Here is a 20,831-nt window from a genome sequence, read left to right as displayed (position 1 = left end):
TGCACTTGGAAAAGCATTAGGTGTGGAGCCAAGGCCAAGTGACATTTTTAATCATTGGCATTATTCAGTTTCCTCTGCAAACAATGAATTCTACATTGTCTTTGCAGGGTACAAAAAAAAAATCTTCCTCTAAATTATGTTTCAGTAGCTACGTGTTAGCTGATTCTCCACCCCCTTCCTCATTACCCACTTCCAAGCTTATAGCTCCAGAGTTCCCCAAGTGGACCACTGAGTCATAAAGAATTAACCTAACCCAAAGAGTTGTCTGGCCTTAGTCCTAGGCTCCTTTGAGGTATCCCTAAGCCCTTGGAATGTCCTGCCTGATCAGGGTTTCCCTGGGGGCCTTGGACCACACAATGTGATTTATGGAGGGGGCTTTGGCCACATGGTATTAGCTTAACCTCCAGAATGGCTAAGAGATTCAAGTTCAGCCAAGTGGGTGGTACAGAATGGCTCTCTGACTGAGCCTCAATAAAAACTGTAGACACCAAACTTCAGGTGAGCTTCCATGGTTGGCAGTCCTCCAAGAGTATTGTCACACATTGTCGCCAGGAAAAATTGGTGCTATCCATGACTCCCCTGGGAAAGGAGAGCCAGAAACCACTCTTGGAACTTTCTGCTCCACTGGTCTCTTCCCTTGGCCAGTTCCTTTCTTTGTAATACACTGTAACCATAAGAGACTTCAGTAAATTCTGTAAGTCCTTCTAGTAACTTATCAAAAATGAGGGTGAACTTGGGGACCCTCAGACTTGCAAGTGGCATCAGAAGTGAGGGTGATCTTAGGGGCTGCCTCCACATTCTAAGTTCTTACCCATTTTTGTGCCATGGACTAACTCACCTGGTTTCTGGAGAAGCCTGTGGACCTTTTCCAGGATGATGTTCTTAAATGCATAAAATGAAATATAAAAATATTCAAAGAAAACCAGTTCAGGTTGGAATCAAAGTATCAAAACATGTGCTTCTTTATTAACATGTTAAAGGACAAGTTCTGGTAGCAGATTTAATACCTAGTTTTGAAGTAGTGACACGAGTGGCCCATCTTTCAAGTTATCTGCAACAACTGTGAAGAAATGTAGACTTGTGTTTCTTTCAAGGTCACAGGTTTTGTTACCACTATGGTATTCTGTCGCTTACATTCATAATTGAAGGTGATTCTAAATTGTAGTTAGAGGTTAGTGAAAGGAAAAGGTCAAAAGTTTTTCCTATCCAAGGTCATAGACCCCATGAATTCTACCCACAGACGATCAAGGGGTCCATGGGCCCCAAAATAAGAATCCTGGTCAGGGGCTTGGATGATAATGTTACCCTTCATAGCTGCTGAGATAGATCTTATGTCAATAATGATAACAACAACAACAACAACAACAACAACAGCTAATATACATTGAGCATGTATGTGCTCTGGGCTAGGCATGATAAATGTGCGTCATACAAATTGACATTATCACATTGTCATTATTTTTATATTATATCACTTAATGAAGATGAGCTTTCTGGTTAAGAAAATAATGGCCACTGGGTGCCTAGGTGGCTCAGTCAGATAAGCATCTGATTCTTGATTTTGGCTCAGGTCATGATCTCACAGTTCCTGAGATCGAGCCCCACATCGGGCTCTGTGCTGACAGCTTGGAGCTTGCTTGGAGTTTTCTCTCTCCCTCTCTCTCTGCCCTTCCCCTGCTCGCATGCTCTCTCTCTCTCTCTCTCTCTCAAAATAAATAAATAAATAAACATTTAAAAAATAAATAATGGCTACTGCTTTTGACACACTTAATCTGGGCAAGGCCCATGCCAAATGCTTGCAATACACTATCCATTTAAGCCTCAGTACAAGTTGCTCAGGTGGGTGTGTTATTCCCATTTTATAGACAAGGAGAGTGAGGCTTAGAGAATTTTTTTTTTTTAAAGACAACAACCATTTATTTATTCACAATTTTGTGGGTCAGAAATTTGGGCTTTATTCAGTTAGGATGGCTCATATCTGTTCCAGGTGTTATCATCTTTGCTTGCTCATGTTTTTGTTTTCTGTTGTTGTTTTTGTTTTGTTTTTTTATGAAATTTATTGTCAGATTGGGTTCCATACAACACCCAGTGCTCATCCCAACAGGTGCCCTCCTCAATGCCCATCACCCACTTTCCCCTCCCCCCCCACCCCCCATCAACCCTCAGTTTGTTCTCAGTATTTAACAGTCTCTTATGGTTTGCCTCCTTCCCTCTCTGTAACTTTTTTTTCCCCCTTCCCCTCCCCCCTGGCCTTCTGTTGAGTTTCTCAGTTTCACTCATATGAGTGAAAACATATGGTATCTACCTTTCTCTGCCTGACTTATTTCACTTAGCATAACACGTTCCGTTGAGGCTTAGAGAATTTAAGCAACTTATTCAAATTATAATGCTAGCAATTGGTAGAGTAAGGAATTCAAATTTGGCTCTCTTTGGTTTAAGACATAGAACAGCTCACAAAAACTGGCAGAAAGGCACATTTGCAAACAAAAAGGTACAAACAGAGATGCCACCAGATGACCTTACCACAATGGTCCTTTAGTGTTAAGGCAGGAAGACTGACCACTGAATGGAAATAGACATAATTCAGCACAAGGTCCTGCAGAGATTAACAAATCAATGATTGTCAAGGCAAGGCCATGAGGAAGTTCCTGTGCTAATCATTGGTATTTGGAATCCAGAACCATGGAGGTCACAGAAGACTAATCGGTGGAGAGCTTCCTGGTTTCTCTAGGAACCCCCATGCTCTGCACACAGAGGAAACTGCAGGTGCCCCACTAGGCTAGAATCATCCTCAATACCAGGCCATGTGGGCTTTGCTTTCTCCAAAGAAAATAATCTTGGAAGGTCGCTATTAGAAATGGACTCCAGATTCTACAGAGCGACTATTGGCAGGAAAGCCCACCCAAGAACCAGTGTGCTTTGCAAAAGCAAAGGCAGGAAGGACTGAGACAGAGGTAGGGAAAACACCTTAAAGTAAGATAAGTCCCAGAACAGGAAACTATATGGCACCCATGCCACCACTTCCTATCTCCTCACCCGTGGCTGACCTTGCTAATGAGGCACTTATAATTCCCCCTTGCTGAGACTGGATGCAGCCTCAGAATCTTTCTCAACACAACTGTCCAGGTAGCTACAACCAATTGATTGACACACAGTTGAAACTTATTTTCCAGCTGAGCCAGGCAAACCAAAAGAAAAGGGGAAATGTGCTACTCTTGAGATAAGGACACAAAACAAGAATAGCTCACACTCCTTGAGTGTTTATCTTGTGCCAGAAATCCTTGTTCTAAACACTTTACATGTATTAACTCATTTTTCCCCTTCACACCAATCCTGTGAGGTTGATTCTATCGTTAGCCCCATTTTCCCTATGAGAAAACTGAGACACAGATAGGTTACGTTACTTGCCCAAAGTCACCCAGCAAGTAAGGGATAAAGTTAGGGTTTGAATCCAGGCAGTCTGGGTCTAAACCTTGCATCTTTAAATAACCAGTACATTACGTTGATACTGTTCAGGTGCTAGGGATGTTTTCAGCTAACGATCACGGTAAAAGACAAAGATAAGAACAGCTTTACAGTTTTGCATGTTGGACAACAGCAAAGGTGCTTCTCCATCCTAGAAGACTCTTCTCTGAGTCTGTAGAGAGATGCTTTTGTCAGTAAATGTACCTTGCCCTGGCCCTGCTCCTCAATGCAGCTGACTTCCCCATTTCCTACCTCCCCAGAACGGCTCATTTGCAGGTCCAGACTGGCCACCGCTTGGACAGGTAGCAGAGCCCAGCAGGAAGTGTGTCTAAGGTTTCTAAGGCTGGGCCTCCCCTTCTCCCACCTCACCTCGTGCCCTCCAGGGCCTGTGTATTCCCTGACCAGACTGCTGGCCTAATTGCAGATTCCTGGCATTGTCTAAACTGGCCCAGCTAGACCTGGGAAGTTTTTAGAAACCACGCATTCTGCTAACACCAGTTGTCGAGGAGAACAGATGCAGAGGAGGCCAGCTCCACCCCTGCCTAGGGTTCCAATGGTGACAAGTCAGATCTCCAAGGAAACAAGCCAGAGTTAAAGCATGTGACTCAGCCACCATATCGCATCTTCTCTTTTCAGAGATGGAGCCTAAGGGAGCCTTAGGAGAGTGATAGAATCCCCTACTCTGCATTAGAAAAGGCTCATACATGACCTTATAGGTAGCTGCTCTCAGCAGTAGGAACAAGCATGTCATTGAATTTGAACTGAACCCAAAGCCACCACTAACATCCCCTCAAGTTTCCGTGTTCAGTGGCCGCTAGGCAGCCAGCAGGTGGCCATAGCAGAACGCAGCAAGGTGCTGTCTGCTTTACTACCTTTTACTACCATTCCCTCCTTCTGGTCTGTGGGCACAGAGATGGGAATAGAGACTTTCTCAGGGGAACTAGACCAGCAGCTCTCAGTATTACTAGTGGGGGTTCTAGTTATTGCCCAGAGTGACCTGGGAACCACAGGGCTCCCACACCAAAACCCTGAAGGGGAGTCAGTTGGGAGGGAGTCTGGGCCGACTAGAGGGTCTCAGGCTGGCTGAACCCATCCAAACCATGTTAGCATCAGCCATCATTTAATGAGTTAATTCTAACTCAGACCCCCCTCCCGTTTCAACCCATGAAAGGGGAAATTTTTCAGAAACCCCGTTTAAAGTGCTTCAAGTGCTTTCAGTAAATTTTGGAGAGCACTTTGCAGTATATAACCCTATTTCCCAGGTGATATTTATTTACTCTTACATTAAATCTGAGAGGCAAGAAAGGTAGATCACTATACCCATTTATTAGGCAAGGAAATAGGTTCTGGAAGATGGGGTGAAAGCCAACATTGTGTGGCAAGTAAAATGGTAGAAAAACATCCAAACCCAGATCTGAATTTGAAGTTTCAGCTCTTCTCAGCATACCAAGACAACACCCTATTGTGCTGATACCTCATTGGTGGCACACTTGAGAGGTTCCTGGGGTACCGTGAAGCAGAGGCAGAACTACAAATGAACTTCTGGGCCCTCACAGCCTCCCCCAGCCTGTCGCTCTGGTACCTGGTATGCCCTTCCCCCACTCCCCATCTCCTATCCCACCCCCACCTTCCTGGTAATTACTGCTAGAGCACATAGCTTAGGCCATTAGACTCTTGCCAACATTTGGTCAGCATTCACCTACCACTGGCAGGACAGGGAGCAGCTAAAATGAGAGGGTTAGACAATCCTGTCTATACTAGGATTATAAATGTGTAATTCTCTGCACTTATCTCCAGCTTTTTGTAAAGAAGTCATTTCAAAAATAGGTCAAATGAAGGGTGAGTCAGACAGCAGCCCTTCACATATGCTTAGGTCAAGAAAACCTAGGTATAGAGAAATGTCCTAAGCAGTTCCCTGCAGCCAAGGCTTTTGCTGTCACATGGAAATCTGGAGAGATCCCTGCTTTGGGAAATTTTCACAGAAACTGTCCAGCAGACTCCAGGCACATAAGTCTGCAACCTCACCATATTTTCCTTTTCGATGGTAGGATTTGGGACTGGTTCACCAAAGCTGCTTAGGCCCAGTCTCAAGAAACAGCCGGTTCCCAAGAGATCGAGTCCACATGGGTCCTCCTTACTTCTGAGGTTCTCTCTGGCACCTCTGCTGTCCCCTCTGAGGACTCTGAGGTCCCCTCACTGCGGTGTCCTGTCCTCCTTCCTGGCACAGGAAGAAAAGCAATCTAGTAAAATTATAGCTTGGTAAGATGTGGGTGTCACTCTTCCCAGAAGTGAGAAGTGCAATTCAGCAGAGGGAGAGCAGTGATTGGGTAAAGGGGTCAGAACCGGGTTGCTGACTAGCCCAGACTCGTTGGGCAAGTGGCTATCACCTTCACTTTTTCTCCCTCCCCTGGCTTTCAAATCTGTGCTCTTGGTTCCCTCTTCCCCACTGGGGGACTGTATCTTAGGAAGATCCCAAAACATTTTGGCCATTTTCAGATATTAACCAATGATCCTTATTTTCAGGGATTTAAAGTGCCAAGCCAATCTCAGTGAGATCTTGAAGGTCTCAGCCAGTTTATTCCTTCACCTTCATCCCTCACCCCATCTTCCACCCCCACACCTGACCCAGACACAGAAACCTGCCATGAGAAGGGCTATCATCTCTTCCTTGTCTCTTCCTTTGAGTATTTCTACTCCTCTGTCACATTCACCACCTGCTTTCAGGCTCTCTGCGTTTGGGGCAAGGAGGAGAAATGAGAAGAGACATTTCTAAAAGGGGCAAAATGTCCTTTTAATTAAAGGGCTTTCTACTCCCCTCTGGCCAAAATCAGCAAGGAAAAAAACCCAGATGCCCAGTTAAATGTGAATGTCAGATAAACAAGGAATAATTTTTTGGTAACAGAAAGTGGCATGCCATATCTGGGCATCTTGCGTTTCATTTGGAAACTATACTCTGGCTGCTAAGTGCCTCCAAGTCATGGAAGGTGTATGAGTTTCCCATTGCTGCTGTAACAAACCACCACAAACTTGGAGGCTTAAAACAACACACATCTATTTTCTCATGGTTCTGCAGGTCAGAAGTCTAAAATGGGTTGGCAGAGCTGCATTCCTTCTGAAGGCTCCAGAGGAGAATATGGTTCCTTGACTCTTTCAGTTTCTGGAGGCCACTGGCATTCCTTAGCATGTAGACAGCATCCCCCATCCACCCATACCGCCCCCCCCTTCCCCCCTCCCTCCCCCCCCCCATCCTCAGAACCAGCGGCAGAGCATCTTGTCTCCTCTCTGACTTCTGCTTCCATCCTTACGTCTTCACTTTAGTAGCAACCCTTGTGATTGCATTGGGTCCACTTGGGTAATTCAGGATAATTTCTCCATTTCAAGACCCTCAGCCTAATCACTTCTGCAAAGTTCTTTTTGAGGTTGGCATGTGGATATCTTCTGGGGTCTGTTATTTAGTGGTTGTCTACAGGAAGACTCTTTCCCTATCCCTCAAGGGGATCTTTAGTGAGTTCTTTATTTTTTTTAACTTCTTAAAAATTATTTTTAATACCATGTACTCATTAGGAAATTTTCAAACAACAGAGAAAAGAATACAGAAAATAAGTGAAATTTACCTTAAACCTTCCCACCCCAAAATAACCAATTTTACTGGGTCTTTGAGTTCTTCACTACCTCTGCCACCTTTGGATTGCACACAGAGGTGATGGAGCTCAGGAACCGGGATACGAGCTGGATCCAGAATCAGTGAGCTCAGAAGCACGTCCTAATGTTAGTTCTTGCTCAAATTTTATTCAAGTCCCTTGGTCTCCTTGTGCCTCAGCTTCCCTTTGCCCCTTTAGGGAAAAATGTGTCAATGGCAGAGCCCAATATTAATGGCTACCATTTATTGGGTGCCTTTTAGATAGACATGATATTGTATTATACGTTTCTGTATCCAGGAAATTAACTTACTCTCATATTTACCCAAGGAGATAGGCACGATCACTGAGGCTGTGAGAGTGGCTTGCTTAAGGTCTTACAGCTGCTAGCAGCAACTAAATTAACATCTACCTAATGAACCCAGATCTACCCAACCCGAGAACTGTCTGCATAGCCACGACTCTGTGACTTTGTATACCATGTGTTGCAAATATCAGTCACTTTTACTGATGTCTCAGCTCCTGTCAAATACCCTTGCTATGTTTGGGGAAACTTCAGACCTGTGCGTTTCACCTCTACAATGTAGAACCTAGAAAATTCAAATCAGATTCCAGCCTTTCTTGCAACTTGGATGAAGGCACGTGTCTCAGATTCTGTCATATACAATCCTATGCTTTTTTTTTTTTCTGCAATATTTTTTCTTTTAATTATTTTTTTCATCATGAGAAGTGAATTCTTTAATCTCCATCCCCTATTTCACCAATCTTCCACCCACCTCCTCATCAGTTTTTTCTTTACAGTTATGACTCTGTTTCTTAGTTTGTTTCTCTTTTTTTCTTTTGCTCATTTGTTTTGCTTCTTAAATTCCACATATGAATGAGATCATTTGGTATTTGTCTTTTACTGACTGACTTATTTTGCTTAGCATAACACTTTCTAGCTCCATCCATGTTGTTGCAAATGGCAAGATTTCATTCTTTTTTATGGCTGAATGATATTCCATTGTGTATATATACCACATCTTCTTTATCTGTTCATCTATAGATGGACACTTGGGCTGCTTCCATAATTTGGCTATTGTAAGTCATGCTGCAATAAACAGTGGTGCATGTATCCCTTTGAATTGGTATTTTTGTATTTTGGGGGTAAATACCCAGGATTGTGGTTACTGGATGATAAGGAAGTTCTATTTTTAACTTTCTGAGGAATCTCCATATTGTTTTCCACCAATATGGCTGCACCAATTTGCATTCCCACCAACAGTGCACAAGGGTTCCTTCTTCACATCCTCACCGATACTCGTTGTTTCTTGTGTTTTTGATTGTAGCCATTCTGACAGGTGTGAGGTGATATCTCATTGTAGTTTTGATTTGCATTCCCCTGATGATGAGTGATATTGAGCATATTTTCACGGGTCTGTTGGCCATCTGTATGTCTGCTTTGGATAAATGTCTGTTCGTGTCTTCTGCCCATTTTTAAATTGGATTATTTGTTTTTTGGGTATTAGGTTGTATCAGTTCTTTATATATTTTGCATATTAACCCTTTATCGGATATATCATTTGCAAATATCTTCTCCTATTCAGTGGGTTGCCTTTTTAGTTTTGTTGATTATTTCCTTTGCTGTGCAGAAACTTTTTATTTTGATGTAGTCCTAATAGTTTATTTTTGCTTTTATTCCCCTTGCCTCAGGAGACATAGCTAGGAAAATGTTGCTATGGCTGATGTCAGAGACATTACTGCCTGTGCTCTCTTCAAGGATTTTTATGGTTTCAGGACTCACATTTAGGTCTTTCATTCATTTTCAGTTTATTTTCATGTACGGTAAAAGAAGGTGGTCCAGTGTCTTCCTTTTGCATATGGCTGTCCAGTTTTTCCAATACCATTTGTTGAAGACTGTCTTTTTCCCACTGTATATTTATTCCTCCTTTTCAAAGATTAATTGGCCATATAATTGTGGGTTTATTTCTAGGTTTTCTGTTTATGCGTATTTTTATGCCAATACCATGCTGTTTTAATTACTACCACTTTGTAATATAACTTGAAATCAGAAATTGTGATTCCTCTAGTTTTGTTTTTTCTTTTTCAACATTGTTTTAGCTATTTGAGGTCTTTTGTGGTTCCATACAGATTTTAAGATTGTTCTAGTTTTGGGGGCGCCTGGGTGGCTGAGTCGGTTAAGCATCTGACTCTGGCTCAGGTCATGATCTCACAGTCCGTGAGTTCGAGCCCCGCGTCGGGCTCTGTGCTGACAGCTCAGAGCCTGGGGCCCGTTTCAGATTCTGTGTCTCCCTCTCTCTGGCCCTCCCCCGTTCATGCTCTGTCTCTCCCTGTCTCAAAAATAAATAAACATTAAAAAAAAAATTAAAAAAAAAAAGATTGTTCTAGTTTTGTAAAAAGTGCCATTGGTATTTTGATAGGGATTGCATTAAATGTGTAGATTGCTTTGGGTAGTAAAGACATTTTAATAATATTTGTTTTTCCAACCCACGAGCATGGAATGTTTTTTCCATTTCTTTGAGTCGTCTTGATTTCTTTCATCAGTGTTTTATAGTTTTCAGAGTACAGGTCTTTCACATTTTTGGTTAAGTTTATTCCTAGGTATCTCATTGTTTTGGGTGCAATTATAAATGGGATTGATTTCTTAATTTCACTTTCCACTGCTTCTTTATTAGTGTATGGGAATGCAACAGATTTCTGCGCATTGATTCTACATCCTGTGACTTTCTGAATTCATTTATGAGTTGTAGTAGTTTTTTGGTGGAGTCTTTGGGGTTTTCTATATATAGTACCATGTCATTTGCAAACAGTAAGAGTTTTACTTCTTCCTTACCAATTTGGATGCCTTTTATTTCTTTATGTTGCCTAATTGCTGTGGCTAGGACTTCCAGGACTATGTTGAATAAAAGTGGTGAGAGTGGACATCCTTGTTTTGTTCCTGACCTTAGGGGAAAAGCTCTCAGTTTTTCACCATTGAATATGATGTTGGACATGGGTTTTTCATGTAAGGCCTTTATTATGTTGTGGTATGTTCCCTCTAGACTTACTTTGTTGAGGGTTTTTATCATGAATGAATGTTGTACTTTGTTGAATGCTTTTTCTGCATCTATTGAAATGATGATATGGTTTTTATCCTTTTGTTTATTGATGTGACATATCACATTGATCATTTTGTGAGTATTGAACCCCTCTTACATCCCAGGAATAAATCCCACTTGATTGTGATGTATGATTTTTTTTGATGTATTGCTGGATTCAGTCTGCTAATATATTGTTGAGGATTTTTGCATGCATATTCATGAGAGATATTGGCCTATGGTTCTCTTTGCTTGTGGTATTTTTATGTGGCTTTAGTATGAGGGTGATACTGGCCTCATAGAATGAATTTGGAAGTTTTCCTTTCTCTTGTATTTTAGTGGGCTCTCTGATCCAGCGGGGGATCTCCAGTGCTGCCCCATTCTCTGATCCAGGCAACATGGGTGATGCCCTCTCCAGCTAACTTTCTACAAAAATTCCTCAGTGCCTGCTTGAAGGTATAACCCAAGAGGTACTTTCTGCTGGGTTCTCCTCTCCTGAACAGGCAGAAATTGGGGTGGGATACTTTCAAGTCCCTCAAGCCTGGCTACCACCCAAGGTGTTGGGTCACATTGGACCCCAAGGAAACATTCCAGCCCAGGCCCCAACAAATTCTAGAAGTGTATGCCACTCCGAAGAAACAATTTAACGGAGTACCATCAAGTGGCCTGCACATTCTTTCTGATTAAAGAAACCCTTGACTCTCTAAACAATCTTTAGCCTTTTCTTGGAACTAGGCTGGAGGTGGGTGATGTGCCAAGATCAGAAGTTGCAGGACCAGTTTGGATACTTCTTAGCAAGCTCTTCATGGATGGTCTAGCACCTCTCTTAAAAATACATGTGTGTTGGCAGAGGTGAAAGTGGTAGGGGTGGGAGTCACTTATGATTCTAAGCCTTGGGATTTAACCAATATCCCAGAGAGCCAGAAAACTCTAGCGTATCCATCCAGACAAAGAAAAAAGTGAGCTAGAGCATAAATTCACAGGAAAGTACAGCTATCACCTAATCCCAGATGTTTTACTGGTATTTTTTTTACTGGTATTTTACTGGTACTGATGTTTCAGCAGAGGAGAGGGCAATGATTGACTTGAAGGTATGCATTGCTAATGAAAAAATGGTCCACATCAAAGATAAACTTTCACAGGAAGCCTGTTACATAGCTGGTGCTGCCTTCCTGAGCCCAGCACCAGTATTCTTCAGGGGAGGCTGGGCCCTAAGATTCACCTGAGCTGGCCCAAATAGCTTATAATGACCAATCTGAAAGCAGCTTGGATAGCACTAGAATGGCTCATGGTCTTGGTCCACATGCCCATCCTGCATGTAAACAGCCACCCACTGTGTTTGGAAGGGTACCGAGGCTGCCCTGGATTCAGTGGGAGAGTGTGCCATAATCACCTTAGTGGGTTGAATCCTGGCTTCTCACTTACAAGTTGTGTTTACAAGTTATGTGACATTGCTGCTTAAACTCTGGGAGTTCGCTTCATTTTTTTGTTGTTTTATTTATTTATTTTGAGAGAGAGAGAGAGAGAGAGAGAGAGAGAGAGAGAGAGAGAGAAAGAACGAGTAGGGGAGGGGCAGAGAGAGAGGGGAAGGGAGAGAATCCCAAGCTGACTCCACACCATCAACGCAGAGCCCAGTGCAGGGCTTGATCCCACGAACCACAAGATCATGACCTGAGCCAAAACCAAGAGTTGGATGCTCAACTGACTGAGCCATCCAGGTGCCCCAGGAGCTCACTTCTATAAACTAATAAGACCTATTTATGGTAGGGGCATCTGGGCAGCTGTCAGAGCAGAGCCTGCTTGGGATTCTCTCTCTCCCTCTCTTTCTGTCCTGCCCCAGCTCACACTGCTCTTTTTCTTTCTATGAAAAACAAATAAGTAAACTTAAACAAATAATATATTAGGGGCACCTGGGTGGCTCAGTCAGGTAAGCTTCAGACTCTTGGTTTCAGCTCAGGTCATGATATCACAGTTCATGAGTTCAAGCCCTGCATTGGGCTCTGTGTTGACAGCACAGAGCCTGCTTCGGATTCTCTGTCTCCCTCTCTCTCTCTCTGGCCCTCCCCTGCTCATGCTTACTGTCTCTCGAAAATAAATTAATAAACATTATAAAAAATAAAATAAAATAAAATAAAATAAACCCATTAGGGGTGCCTGGATGACTCAGTCAGTTAAGCATCTAGCTCTTATCTCAGCTCCAGTCATAATCCCACAGTTTGTGGGATCAAGCCCCACATTGGACTCTGTGCTGACAGGTCAGAGCCTGCTTGGGATTCTTTCTCTCCCTCTCTCTCTCTCTGCCCTTCCCCCACTTGCTCTCTCTTTCTATCTCTCAAAACAAATTTAGAAACAAAATACTGTACTAAAGACCTATTTATGATACGGAATTTTATGAAGATTAAATGAAGTGATGTTTGCAGAACACCTAGCACTCATTTGCACCCAGTAAGTGTTATCTTCCTTCTTTCCACATCTAAGATCGGTCTACCTTCTCTCCATGTCTATATGTTGGTGAGTGTACAAAGTGGGAGTGGTATTTACCATTTAGTTCCTGCATCACATAGATGCAAACCCACCTGGGACTAAGGACAGAGACATCATTAAATCCATCAATGGCCCATCTTGGGTGTGACAAAATTCCTTTGGCATTGTCTTTCCGGTTGGCATTCTGAAGGGACAGGTTTTCATACCTGAAGAGACAGGTATAAGAATTAGGTGGTTTTGCCATGAGCCCGTGAGATAATCACCCCCTCCATACTGAACACGGACACACACATACACCACTTCCCAGAGGTAGTTGGAGGGATCGGAAAGAACCTGTCTCCTAGGACATCCATCCCCTAGGACACCTGTAGAAAGCAGGGTATGGGGGAATCTTTTCAGCTTACTCAGGGAAAACCACTTAAACTCAACTGCAGAGTTGCTTTTCCTTGTCTTATTAGCGAGGTGCTAGACTAAGTGCTTTGGTTCCTTCTCACACAACCCGGTGAAGCTGGCAGTTCATCGTACCTAATTTGCACAAGGAACTGGGCACAAAGAAGTGCTCATATGGGGTTATGGTATGTGCACAAGAGCTCAGCACTGGTCTACAGGACTCTGTTCTCCCCTGGGCGAGAGCTGCTCCCTGCAAGTCATCTGACCCAATACAGGTCTGTGCAGAGCTCCCAGCTTGGTGTGTTTCCCTCCCTAAAATGACTGACCGGTTTTGCCTCACCCACACCCCAAGCACCCCCAAAAGGCAGAAGGGAAGTCCACTGCACTTATCCGCCCTGTCCTCTGACGCTGGTAGGTGGCTCATCACTTTACCTACCCAACAGGGACCTGGCCACACGGGGAGGCCTTTTTTTGGCTTCAGCAGGCCACCAGGACTGGGGAGGTGTTGAGTTGACAGCACAAGGCCTGGGCTCCGCTGTGCCTCTCCCTGTGAAGGGGATATAGCCGACACAGCACCCAGGGGACATCTGAAGTTGTGGCCCAGGGCAAAAATCTGCTCTTTGACTTTATCGTTCTCGAGAGCCCAGAAAGGAATCTCTACCGTGGGGCAGGCAGGAGGGTTCATGCATTTAGAGGGCCTAGAATAAAGTGCTGACTCATGGACAGGTGTGAGCAGAGCTAGGGAGGGGTTGCTGGAGGGGTGCGGCTTTGCTAGCCTGGAGGTGCTAATCCCAGCTTCTCCCCTGACCTTCTGATGACCCGAGCCCTCCCTCTGCACTGATGTCAGGCTTCCTAGGGATCCAGGGGAGGTGGAAGATACCACATTAAGCTCCTGAAAGAGATCAAATGCCATTCTTTTGGAGTTTCCAGTTTAAAAGGAGGCCTGCAGGGGCGCCTGGGTGGCTCCACTGGTTAAGCGTCTGACTTCAGCTCGGTGCATGATCTCACAGTTCGTGGGTTCGATCCCCATGTTGGGCTCTGTGCTGACAGCTCAGAGCCTAGAGCCTGCTTCGGATTCTGTGTCTCCCTCTCTCTCTGCCCCTCCCCTGCTCACACTCTGTCTTTCTCTCTCTCAAAAATTAATAAACATTAAAAAATACTTAAAAAATAAGGAGGCCTGTAGGGGCACCTGGGTTGCTTAGTCGGTTAAGCAGCGTCTGACTCTTGATCTCAGCTCAGAACTTGATTTCAAGTTCAGACCCTGTGTTGGGCTCTGTGTTGAGTGTGAAGCTTATTTTAAAAAAATAAAAATAAAAAATAAAATAAATAAACAAAAGGAGGCCTGCAAAAAAAATGAAATAGTCACTACAATACCAACGGCTCATGTTTGAATGGCACTTAACCTTTCTCAGGGCATTTCGTAATGCCCAAGCCAGAAACCTGGTTAATCTGTATTCCTTTCCCTTCACAAACCTTTCTGTACCAGCCCAACAATGCTTTGTTGGTTGAATCCATTCATGGGAATTAATGAGATCCTCACAGTGACCTGGGAGGCAGCCAGAGTTACAAAATCATGCTTCCAGATGGTAAGAAGGAAAGGGAACTGACATCTGTTAGGGGGTAAGGGTGCCACATTTAGCAAATCAAAGTATAGGATTCCCAGTTAAAGTTGAATTTCAGATAAACAGCCAATAATTTTTTAGTATAAGTGTATCCTATGGGTATTTGGGATATACTTATACTAAAAAATTCATTTGCTGTTTATCTGAAATTCAAATTTAACTGGGTGTCCTATATTCTATCAAGTGACCCTAGTCAGAGGCCTACTGCACACCAGAAGTTGTCTCTATATTCTCTCGTTTGATCTGCATTCAGCCCTGAGAGGAATCGATGATTAAGTTACATTGACCTTATTGTACAGATGAGAAAAGGGATACTTTGGGAAGTAACCTGGTTTGCTTCATGTACCACAGCTCAGAAAAATTGGGTGGTACTGGAACCTCCAGCCCTTGATCTCTCACCCTACTTTTTAGTGGGTTGGGGTTTGCAGGGTGAGAAAGGGTTATGGCTGGCCTGAGCCATAGGGGGAAGCAGGGGGGGGGTCCCACAGTATTATAGTCAGAGAAGACAGGTCCCAGGCAGGAGACTCAGTTCTTAGAGTGGAGCCCAGGCACATAGACCAAGTTCACCTGGGTCCCTGTGGGCAGCACTACACAGGCAGGCAGGGATGCCCCAGTGGCACCTGCCCACAGTTCATAACTGATGCCTTTGCACCCCAGTGGTTTAAGATCATACGTGGAATGCTTGAATGCTACACAAATAATAACAATGCAGTGATGACAGTAAATAGTGTGTATGTACTAACCAACATACTAGTGTATTCATGTATTGGTATAAGTATGCGCCAGGCATTGTGACAACTCTTTATATCCATTACTTCTTTTAATCCCCACCACCACCAAAAAAAACCCCAATAGTTTTATTACTAGTACTGATGGCCACCATTTGTTGAGTGTTACTTCCAAAAAAATATTTTAATGATTCTCACAGTAGGCAATCACATCATCTTCAAACGGAGATTATTTTGCCTCCTTACCTCCAATAGTTAGACATCTTGTTTAGCAATCTTGTCCGTTGTGTTGACAAGCACTTTTTAACAAGGAGATGACAGTGACACATGTCTTTTTCTGACTTAAAAAAAATTTTTTTTGAATGTTTACTTATTTTTGACAGAGAGAGACAGAACATGAGCAGGGGAGGGGCAGAGAGAGAGGGAGACACAGAATCGGAAGCAGGCTCCAGGCTCTGAGCTGTCAGCACAGAGCACTACACAGGGCTCGAACTCATGAACCATGAGATCATGACCTGCGCCCAAGTTGGGATGCTCAACCCACTGAGACACCCAGGCACCCCTCTTTTTCTGACTTTAACAGGACTGTCTAATTAAGCATAATTCAGTTTGAGATTTTTTACAAATCACATTATAAATTTTTATATGACTTTTCAGTATCACGATCATAAGAAGTTTTCATATAAGACTGATTATATTAATAGATTTCCTAATATTGTTATCTCTGCACTCCTGGATGAACTTCACCTGGCCATAGTACATTTCTTAAGTTATATTCTATTGCTAATATTTTATTTGATATTTTTCATCCACGTTTATAAATAAGTTTGAAATGTGGGATATGTGTGCAAATGCTGTGTGCTATCGTTTCTGTCCTGGACAATTAAAGTTTGTGCTCTGCTTTTTGTTTGGGAAAACGCATAAGCTGTAATGCATGTTCAGTGTTTGCCTTCATATCCAGGGCAGAAAAACAAAGGGCAGCATAATGGTAACAGTGGTTATCTAAATACTGGATTACAGGGTTTTTCCCTTCATTTTCTATGCTAATTGGGTATTATTTTTATAACAAAATGTTTTAAATACACGCCTTTAAAAGAGATTGAATGGCATTCTGCCAGCAGTTATCTCTAGAAGGGGGAATGAGATAGGATTTTTGTCTTCTCTCTCTTGCTGTGAATCTCTCCAGCCACCAGCACCTCCCCATTTCTGTCCAGGCCTCCACCCTGCTGACCAAAAAATATAAATATACATGCTTACATAATTACTTTTGTAATTCAGGACTTCTGAAATTAGAAGAAGCCAATATAAACAGATATAAAGTATTCTCAGGACAAAATGGACAGGAGATTCTGTGGCTATTAAGGGAGGGTAGGTCAGAGAACGCTATCAGCTCTGAATGTCACATTTTGGAAACTGGAGTCAGGTATAAGTTATGCCTTTTTATATAAATCAGACAATTTGTCTAGGGATCTCAGCAAAATTAGGAAGTCCTGCTTCCTTTAGGAAGTTAGCATCTTCACTTTAAGGGGACAAGAGGGATTTTATTATTATTATTATTTTAATTTTTGTAAGTTTATTTCTTTATTTGGAGAGAGAGACAGAGAGACAGAGAGAGTGAGCGGGGGAGGGGCAGAGAGAGAGAGAGAGAGAGAGAGAGAGAATCCCAAGCGGGCTCTGCATTGTCAGCGCAAAGCCTGACACAGGGCTGGAACCCACGAACTATGAGATTATGACCTGAGCCAAAATCAAGAGTCAGGTGTTCAATCAATTCGGCCACCCAGGCGTTCCGGGACAAGAGGGATTTTAAACAGCTTGCAGACTTATACAATGCACCTGCAGCCTTATATTATGCACTAGTATGTATATACTGGCATCTTTCTTCCAAAGATTCTCAAGTACTGCACCCATTTTGACTAACTTTCTTGAGCTGTTAAAAAAAAAAATTGCTGGAGGTGTGAGTCTTAAAAAGTAAAAAAATGTATTCTCTTTATCTGGATGATCAGGTTAGCTCTAGACTGAAGGCAAGGGCAGGGCTTGGCCCAGCAGGGTCCCCTAGCCCCTGAGGACATTTTATCAGGCCACCAGGGGACTATACAAACTGTTAGAGTAGAAAAATTAGTAGTTCCACCAGCAAAGAAGTTCATTTTACTTTCGATCCCCAAAGAATGTCATAGCTTACTGACTCTGCCACTGGGCCACGTACAGAAGGTATAACACCACCACTACTCAAATCCTGATCTCAAGCTGCCCTTGTCTCCCTCAACAGCATTTGGAGGCCAAGAGTTTGGTCATTGCTCTGAATTGGTAGATCATAATGCATATTCATCATCTGAAAAGGTCAAAGTTCAGATTTTCCAATGCAGGGTCATGATATAATTTCAAGTTGGCCAGACTAAAGAAGATTATTTTCAAAAACAACTTGCTCTGCGAGGTCAGATTTTGCATTCTCTGTGTCTTCCAAAGATTAAATGTTATTTGACCTCTATCATGAAAAATGTTTACTCATTCAACAGTTTTCTTTATGCACTCACAGCCCTGGCATTCGCTGAGTATTGCCAGACATGGCTATCGACCATGGCAAAATAAAGAGATGAAGAGTTTTTCTTCCCAAAGAGCTCATAGTCTAGAGGGGAGACAGATTTTGAGAACACAATTACATTGAGATCAGGACCCATAGAACAATAAACACAGGGTGTGATGAGAACACAGAGTTAGGGCGCCTACTGGCCTCCCAGGCTGAAAAGATACATCAAGGCAGCCAGGCCAAGGAGGCCCCATAAGGAGGCAGGGACAGAACCCTGGCCCCTTGGGAGAACCTCAACCACTGTGCTTCCTTGATTCTAAGGCACCATGGACTGTAAGATACACCATGGATTTCTCAGCTATTGAGGAAGAAATAATAAGCTATATTTAAACTCAGGGCCAATCTAGGGTGGAACAAGTGAGGTACATAGGACACAAAATGTAAGGAGGCACTCACTCTCACTTGTGCCAGACCCCGAAAGTGACCTCCTCCGTATATTTCTTCCTAGGCACCGCTCCCCTCACTCTAATTCTGCTTAAATTACATAAATTTTTCAACTATCAATAGCATACATTGGTCAAAATACTAACATGTCACTTTCTTCATTATATTAATGATATATTATATTATATTATATTATGTTATAATTAAGTCAAAGCCTGCTTTGTATTCAACATCTGAAGAGCCTTGGAAATTATTTTTGGCCATTGGCAGTTTTGCAAGATTATGCAAAGGCATCCCACCTTCCATAACCAGGACTTGTGACTTTGACTTCTATAATCCCTATAAAATTAAGAGTATAAATTCAAGGTCTGTGGATAAATCATAGAATTGCTTGCATTTTCTAGGTCCCCTTGGCGTTTCTGCTTTCTTTCATGGGATTCCACATTACGGAAATTAAATGGCTTCACCTGAAAGCCAAACCAGAAGTTTTTGACAAAGTGTCCATTACTCTAACTTTTCGGAATTTTGAAAATTTGGGGATGTATTCTGAGGGACTTGGCCATTTCTACTGTTTCATTTCCATCACCTGGCATGCGCAAGCCATCTTCTGAACTTTCATTTCAATGCCATGTCATTGTGTGATCTTTCTGAAGATGTGAAGTAATAATTAAGAATCTAAAGTTAAAATTCAGTCATGTGAGGTACCATCTAAGTAAATAAGTCAGTGAAGTGCACATCTGATAAGCAGATGCGTCAGGCCAAGTTCTCATATGTACAGATGCTAAGACACTCATGATAGAGCTTGTCCTCTGCCTGGCTGGCAAATTTCTTTTGACAGGTTTAAAAGCCCCAGGGTTGGCAAACTAGGGCTGAATTCCTGCTCCTGATTGGCCCAGGGGCCCAAAATAGTTTCTACATCAATAAATGGTTTTTAAAAATTGAAAGAATAATTCTTTATGACAAGTGAAAATTATGGGAAATTCAAATTTCAGCATCTATAAAAAACATTTTATTGGAACACACATAAGATACAGCACAATTTTAGAAATAGTACAATGTGAAAAGCTGTAATGTCCTTGGATAGAACTGATAAGGGAATGAAAAGTCTCCATTATCTCCCCAGGTATTTGGACAGAAGGGATGTGAAGAGATGGGGCCATAGATGGAGAGGGGAAAAAAGGGAGGATTTTATTTGCTGATGCTTTTTTTTTTAAGTTTATTTATTTTGAGTGGGGGATGAGAGGCAGAGCGGGGGAGGGAAAGAGAGAATCCCAAGCAGGCCAAGCAGACTCTGAGCTGTCAGCACAGAGCCTAAAGCAGGGCTTGAGCTCACAAACCATGAGATCATGACCTGAGCTGAAATCAAAAGTTGGACACTTAACCGACTGAGCCACCCAGGTGCCCCTTGCTGATGCTTTTCTTATTTTTTAAGATGAGAGATGCCTGTGGGCATTTATATGAGAGTCGGGAGAGACAGAAAGAAATACAGAGGGAGAGGAAGAGAGGGAAAGAGGAAAAAAGTGGGGGGGGGGGGGACAGAAACAGAGACAGAGAGACAGAGAGAAATAGAAATAGATTGGCTAAAAATACAATACAGAACGGAATGAACTAATAGAGCATGTCCTGGAAATCTGGCTTGCCTTTTAAGCTCTCAAAAACAAGCTTTTAGAAACTATTGATTTCACATTTTTTATGATATCTCACAAAACTGTTCATGAAAAACAAACAGAATATTGAGTGGAAGTCATGCTCCTTCAGAAAGCAAACATTTTAGCCTTAAAGAGACAGTAAAACAGTGTTTCCAAACAATCCTCTTGTATGTATGTCCATCTCCAGGTTTCCCAGTGCTTTTGAAAACAATGCTTAATTTGATCCAAAAAAAACCACCTACAATGGAGACAAGGCAGGTACCCTCATTCCTGATGTAAACAGCTTTAATTTTGCTAGGGACCACTAGGTGCCCAGGACTGGCCTAAGTATCAAAAACCTTGTTATCATTTAATCCTCCCAACAACACCCTGAGGTTAAGCACAATTGTTACCCCCAGTTTACAGCCAAGGGAACTGAAGAGTTAAGGAAGTTAAGTAAATGCAAATTTGCACAAATTCCTTCTTCTTTTTTCTTAATGTTTATTTATTATTGACAGACAGAGACAGAGCATGAGCATGAAAGGGGCAGAGAGAGAGGGAGACACAGAACCCGAAGCAGGCTCCAGGCTCCGAGCTGTCAGCACAGAGCCTGATGTGGGGCTTGAACTCAAAAACCACGAGGTCATGACCTGAGCCAAAGTCGGATGCTTAACCGACTGAGCCACCCAAGCACCCCAAATTTGCACAAATTCTTAAGTCCTCTTGATACAAATGAGGGAACTGAGGCCTGGACAAAGTCAAGTTACTCGTGCAAGTTACTCATATTCATAACTAGTTGAAGCAAGTCTTAACCCCATTCAGGTCTGACTC

At 42.8% G+C, this 20,831-nt stretch overlaps 1 long non-coding RNA gene across 1 annotated transcript; it reads right to left on the bottom strand.

The window, feature by feature from the left end:
* Positions 1–5,218: 5,218 nt before the first annotated feature.
* On the bottom strand, positions 5,219–17,848 carry LOC123383186. Its single transcript, XR_006592665.1, has 3 exons — positions 17,584–17,848; positions 12,757–12,870; positions 5,219–5,683 (listed from the first exon to the last, which is right to left on the bottom strand). It is a non-coding gene; the product is annotated as an uncharacterized LOC123383186 (long non-coding RNA).
* Positions 17,849–20,831: the final 2,983 nt, after the last annotated feature.

Source organism: Felis catus, chromosome F2 (assembly GCF_018350175.1).
Source record: "Felis catus isolate Fca126 chromosome F2, F.catus_Fca126_mat1.0, whole genome shotgun sequence".
NCBI classification, from domain to species: Eukaryota; Metazoa; Chordata; class Mammalia; order Carnivora; family Felidae; genus Felis; species Felis catus.
The sequence above is the reverse complement of the archived record's forward strand: the minus strand, read 5'-3'. Positions and strand labels throughout refer to the sequence as shown.